Raw genomic sequence first — 7,652 nt, 5'->3', positions numbered from 1 at the left:
ACCAATTGATGATTGACCCCTCCATACCCAACTTTGCTAATTTAATTATGACATCTTCACTTGTGTTCTGCAATTTGAAAAAGGTTTAAGCCCTTGTGATCCATCTAATAGTGTCTTTTCAAAAAAAATTGAAAATATTTTTTTCATCATTTGAAGTTTATTGAAAATTGTAAAATTTGGTGAGTCTCACATTTTACTTAATGACTCTTTCTCCTAATTTTATAGTTTTTCTTATAATTTTAATCAATAAAAGAGAATGTGTTTCTAGCATTCCTTAATTTATCATATAAAGAACTCATAAAGACCATCAAAGTATAGTTCCCAAGTGTTTTGGGTTGCATCGACTATCATTTTGAGTATTTATCTTCTAAATGTTATTTCAGGCATTATTCTTTTTATCTTCCTAAAATATAGTGAATTTGATGAGATTTTTTACTAATATAGGAAGACAATGAAACTGGAAAACAAATATAGCTTTTACACTACAAAAAAGTGGGATTTAACACCGGTTAATCATGTCACTTATTGGCATTTATAACTGTCGCTAATCTAGAATTCTCACAGTTGTAAAACCGCCATTGAATTTGCATATGCAAAGATATTTACCGTCGGTTATCAATAACCGCTGCAAAAAAACTTAGCAGTGGTTTAAACCAACATTGAGCCAAAGTGTAGGATACAATGCATAGCATCTTAGTAGTGGTTTCAAATTGCCGTAAAGTAATTTTTTTATTTTTTACTTAATGGCGGTTAAAACCACTGCTGAATATGTTTGAAATCGTCGCTATGCAACAATTTTTTTTTAAAATTTTTGTTTCCTAACTACCTAATCTATCATGTGATGATCAATCATGTTTATATTCAACATACATATATAATTTGCATGTAAAAATGTAACATTTCTTTTGATGCCTCCTTTGTATTTGAGATATGCAGGGGCACTAGCATATTTATTGTTATGTGAATTTAGTAATAGAGAATTTAAATTGCTTTACTCCCTTATTGCTTCACGAAAATTCTATATTTATACTTTAAACTCAAGATTTATGAAATACCTAGTCCAATTAATTCATGAACAAATTGGATGCATTTGCCATCTCATATCATCAACAAGACAAATCATACAATACCTTTTGAAATAAAACATATCCACATTGATTCTTGAACCAATCAACCACTCACTCCTCACTACTATATATTTATTTATGGTGACAAAAAAATGTCAAGGAATGTTATCTATACTATATATTATCTGTACCATTTAAAGCAACATTTGTTTCACTCAATTTATAAACTTAGTGATGAGAATACCTATGTTGCAAGGTTAATGTGAGCAACCAAGTGTTGCCAACCACATACTCTAGCCACCCTTGCAACATTAAACACAAGCAATGTTGTCACTGAAACAAACTCCTCTTTAATTCCAGAAATGTCACTGAATCTATATATTATCACCAAATTCAAGTGCTTAAACAAAACAAAAACAAGGGAGGAAACCAAGAAAACGAAAATAACACAGTTGATAGAAAACAAAAACATGAATCAACACATCAAGGTGTTCTTTAACTTAGAACAAATGTCTCGAAATAATATCATAAGGTCTAAACAAAAATCAAATGTCTCAAAATAATATCATTAAGTATTAGGTCTAATTACAATTTCCAAAAGTAACTCTAATAGTTCAAATACTCAGTACTATAAGGACATAATAGTCTTGAGCATTGGTGAATTATTAAGGACTTGAGCAAACAGTGTTGCCATTGTCTGGATATTTGCATCCTTTGCCTTTAACTCACTTTTCAACTCATGAACTTCATTTTTAAGTTCTTGAGAAATACATTGTACTCCTATATTCATGGAAGTAAAAGTTCCACAGAATCATGGGTTAGAAGAACCAAATACCTGAGACAGGCAAACTTCATCTCCCACATCTCGTACTCAACCCGAATGTTATTTTCCAACTACTTGACCAAGAGAATAATTAGGTGAGATTTGCATTGGAGCAATTCCTTGACTCTCAATCTCAACAATTTTCTCCTACATCATTTATGTTATACGATGTTAATAAAAAATTTAAAGAATAAAAAAATTACAAAACACATAAAAAGAAATAATTGCTTACACAAACAATATGGGTCTCTTCACTTATATATATTTCATCTATTCTCTTATGAGTATGGATAAACAAAGTACTCTTACTTCCTGCCTAGTTTCACTAACCTATTGACGAGAATCACATTATCATGTTGACATTAACTTTATCCAACAAGTCCAATTTCACTATATTTATAACTTAAAGACTAGCAAAATGATTAGGAAGCTAAGATCTATAACATTGCAACACAATAGAGAGATTGTCACTATCAAATTCACAACCACGGTTTACAAAACATTTGGAGTATTCAAACTAAAAAAACACACTGACCAGTTGTTCACTTGCAATTGCAACCAGCCAAGCAACAAAAAATTGACAAACTAAAACACTAACAGAATAATAAAATAATAATGTATGTATGTAGTAGAAAATAACTCTTGAATTAATAATAAAATGCCTTAGTTTCCTATTTTATCCTACAATCAATAAATGTTGCCCACTCATTTTTTGCAACTAACACAAGACAGTTCTAGACATTATCATCTCTACTCTTATTTTCATCAAAGTGAGCATTAAACCATTTTAACTGGTTATCCTTCCATTTCCTGACTATTTCTTTCATTGTATGTATTTTTGCCACATTTTCATAAAAAGGATCCCACCAAAATTTATCCTAATCACTTATTGATGTTAATTATAACAATACATAGTAATAAAAATAGAGTATTATAGATAAGTAGCAATAAATTAGTCATTCCTTACCTTAATAATATCATTCCAAGCTTTATCCTTTTTTCTATTAAACACCTTAGGCCATTTGTCATAACAAACGGGAAACAAATTGTTATCTTGAGTCAATTTATCTAGAAATCTAGATAAGATCTCATAAACATTTGTGGGACTTGGTTGATTTCCCTCAAAAGATACCATAATCTTATCTCCAAGTGGAAGGTTGTAAACTTTTATAACCTTCATTGGGTATTCTTTTATCTCTCCTCCACTCTCTACAAAAACAAAATGTTAATGATTTGTATGAATAAATATTTTATTCAAATGCATGAAAATTAATTGAATTACTTTTCACTTGAACCATCCAATATTCTCTTTTTTTTCTATTAGTATGTGGACAATCATGTAGAGAATGCTCGTCATTGATTGAATCATCAAAAGTTTGTTGTGGCTCCATATGAGATGAATTTTGGTGTGACATACTTTGTGTAAAAAATAATATCAAAGAGAAATTATGTCATATTTCATAAAGTTTTCCAAGGATTATGTTAGAGAAGATAAAGTTTGTTTTTTTCATACACATCCGTGGGGGAGTATTGTATAGGATGAGAACTAATAGCCAAATACTATATCCATTGCCCAAATTTCCAAAGTCATTGAAGCCATCAGGTTCTAAGGTCAATCACACATTCTGAGGATCTGAAGCAAAATTCAGATATCTTAGATCAAAAGTTTTCCAAGCCTCTGGATCTCTAGGATGCCTCATCACCTCATCATTGTTATTCTTCTCACCATGCCAAACCATACTCTTAGTTTCCTTTGAAGACATCAACATCCTTTTCGACCTCGGTATCAATGGAAAGTATCGAAAAAATTTTGTGGATAATTTTTTTTGTCGCTCCCCAACCATTAAATCATGATCACTAGCATTTTCACGACCTTTTTTCTTCTATCTAGATGTATGACATGTTTTGCACTCATTTCTATTTGCATCTTCCCCCCAATATAACATACAATCCTTAAGACATCCATGTATCATAGTGTGATTAAGACCAATCTTGTTGGGGAGTTTCTTTGCATCATAGGGATGTTTGCATGTTTGAAGGCATCATGCAACAATTCAATGATCATGGTCATTACTTTGTCACTAACTCGACACAAGACTTTAATGTGATATAATTTTACCAAGAAAGACAAATTTGAATATTCAGCACACCCATCATAAAGAGGTTGCTCTCCATCTTTAAGTAAATCAAATAATTCCTTAGCCTCTCCATGATGCAATTCTGATATACCTCTTTCACCCCCACCACTATGTTTAGGTGATGATGGTAATGACTCTTTATTGGCACCCATTATAGACAATCGAAATGCATCATTTATCATTAGTTGCATTGGACCTTCATTTAGTGTCTCTAGCACCATGATCTTCATCTACCAATATGTCTTCAATCACAGGTAGGGAAAGTATAGGTTCCCCTAATACTGTCTAATATTGTCTGGTTATGGCGACAAAATTACATTGGCCAAATGAAGATTGTGAACAATCAAGTATATGCAAATACTTCACTTACTCAATATGTCTTCAATCAAGTATATATAAATACTTACTTGAGTAAGTGAAGTATTTATATATACTTGATTGTTCACAATCTTCATTTGGCAAATGTAATTTTGGTTAGATTTGAAAAATAGTAATTTATTTTTGGAAACTATTACCTTAAAAGTAAATGTATAATATAGCTTAATAAAAAAGTTACATTTTTTCTATTTCTTTTTTAAGAAGAGCAATCCGATAACCCCTAAATCTTATGCGTGTTTGTTTCACAAACTATTTATTTATTTTTGAGAATACAAGATAGGGAAAACTTATATTATCGCATTTGTTATGAGTTAATGCAATAATTATTATCGGTTATATTTAATTCCTTGAAAAGTCATAATCTTACATTCAACCAATATTTATTCCTAGACAAGGGGGCAAAGAAAATCTATTCTCATGTAACAAAAAATCATCTTTTTGAGTAAAAATAGGTATATACCCTCCTAATAGTTAACCAAACACAATTTTTTTTAAATACTTGATAATAACATTTCCATGTTATATTCCTAAAAATAATATTCCTAAAGTAAATAAATAGTCTATGAAACAAATGTCACCTGATAAGGAGGAAAAAAGGAATGCATTATGGGAATCAAATCCATACTCTTAATTCATATGATTTATGTCCTACGAGATATAAGATGAATTGAGTGGTTAAGAGAGAAAGAAATTTACGTTAACGATGATAAAATGTATAAAAATTAAAAACTTAAATAATAAAATTTACAAAATAAGGAAAGTTAAGTAATAAAATTTACGATTAAATTTAATTTCAGTCCTTAATTTTTCAATTAATAGTCATCAACACACTTTATTCTTCAAAATATCTTCCGTAATTTAAAATACCCGAATCCACAAGTAAAAGGTTAAAAAAAAATCAAGTAATTATATCACTGCATAAAATCTAAATCGTAAAGTTATCCGTTGTATTTCTAATGTGTCAGCTCCAATATTAATCCCACCTTATAATTGAAAAGGTAAATCGTCAGGCTAAACAACCATATTGCTGCCACCAAAATCAATTAGTTTTACATGGTTACATGAAATTCTTAAACTAGCATTTAAAGGTAAAGAAATTCTTAAGTAGGTATTATCAACTAAAAACATAATATACAACATACAACACGCGTGTAAGAGTATTTTAAAGGATTGCAAAATCCGTATTGTTATTTGGTGGAAAATATAATATTAATATATGTTTTATGTGAAAATGGTTCAAAATTTAAATTTTTTTTTTTTAATTTATTATATTTTTATAATCTTATATATTATTTTTTAAAATATATAAAATTAAATTTTATTTTCGCATAAATTAGAATATGTATACTTTATAAGTTTCATTTTTTATTTTATATATTATATTTTTATAATCTTATATTTTTTTATCACATTATTTAAAACTTATTTTATACAGTAAATATATAATATAAATTTTATCTTTAATGTATATTTTTTTATATAAATTTTATAATTTTATAAAATGACAATATTTATTATCTTTTAAAATATTTATATATATATATATATATATATAATTTAATGACAATATTTTTTAGTTATATTAATACATTTTTGTTATTTATTATAATATTATTTTTTATTTATATTACAATAAATAACATGAATATATTAATATAGATAAAAAAATGTTGTCATTAACTCACAAGCATTATTTTAAAATATAAATATAATTTATAAAATAAAAATAAAACTTATATAAATATACATATTCTAATTTATGTGAAAATATAATTTAATCTTATATATTATATTTTAAAAGATAATATACGAGATTATAAAAATATAATAAATTTAAAAAAAATAAAATTTGAATTTTGAATTATTTTCGCATAAGATTAAACCTATATTGACACTATATGTTGCATGAAATATTTAAATGAGTACTTAGGTAAAGAAATTCTTAAGTAGATACTATCAACTAAAAACATAATATAAAGCATACAACACGCGTGTAAGAGTATTTTAAAGGATTGCAAAATCCGTATTGTTATTTGGTGGAAAATGTAGTATTAATATATGTTTTATGTGAAAATGATTCAAAATTTAAATTTTATTTTTTTAATTTATTATATTTTTATAATCTTATATATTATCTTTTAAAATATATAAGATTAAATTTTATTTTCACATAAATTAGAATATGTATACTTTATAAGTTTTATTTTTTATTTTATATATTATATTTTTATAATCTTATATTTTTTTATCACATTATTCAAAACTTATTTTATACAGTAAATATATAATATAAATTTTATCTTTAATGTATATTTATTTTTTTATATAAATTTTATAATTTTATAAAATGACAATATTTATTATCTTTTAAAATATTTAATATATATATATATATATATATATATATATATATAATTTAATGACAATATTTTTTAGTTACATTAAGACATTTTTGTTATTTATTATAATAGTATTTTTTATTTATATTACAATAAATAACATGAATATCTTAATATAGATTAAAAATGTTGTCATTAACTCACAAGCGTTATTTTAAAATATAAATATAATTTATAAAATAAAAATAAAACTTATATAAATATACATATTTTAATTTATGTGAAAATAGAATTTAATCTTATATATTATATTTTAAAAGATAATATACGAGATTATAAAAATATAATAAATTTAAAGAGAATAAAATTTGAATTTTGAATTATTTTCGCATAAAATTAAACATATATTAACACTATATGTTGCATGAAATATTTAAATGAGTACTTAGGTGTAGTGATAAAAAAAATATGCTTCTCACTTCAAGGACCATGGTTTTAGTTATTTCTTACTTATTTTTAAAGTTCTTTTTTTTTTTTTTTAAAGAAAATGTTGATCAACTTTCTAATCTAGTCAACGTTTAAACTATAACGGTCGGTTAAAATCAGTTTTGAGACTTAGTGAATTTTGAAATATAAAAGAACTAAATTAAAAATTAAGAAGCCCGATTTAATAAAACAGAAAAAATAAAAAGACAAATTTCGCAATTAAGCCTATGTTAAAAAGGTACTTATTTCAAAATTAAAAAGACCAATTGTCAAGTAGGGGTGAGAATAGGTCAGGACAGGCCAGACTTTGAAAGGTGTGAGTCTAGCCTACGATAAATCTTTGAGGTTGAGCCTGGCCTATAGCCTATCAAAGGCTTTTATTTTGACTCGGTCTGACCTTTTTAAAAGTCTGGTCTGACCT

The sequence above is a fragment of the Glycine soja genome, chromosome 19 (assembly GCF_004193775.1).
Source record: "Glycine soja cultivar W05 chromosome 19, ASM419377v2, whole genome shotgun sequence".
NCBI lineage: Eukaryota > Viridiplantae > Streptophyta > Magnoliopsida > Fabales > Fabaceae > Glycine > Glycine soja.
Note: the sequence above shows the minus strand (reverse complement) of the source record.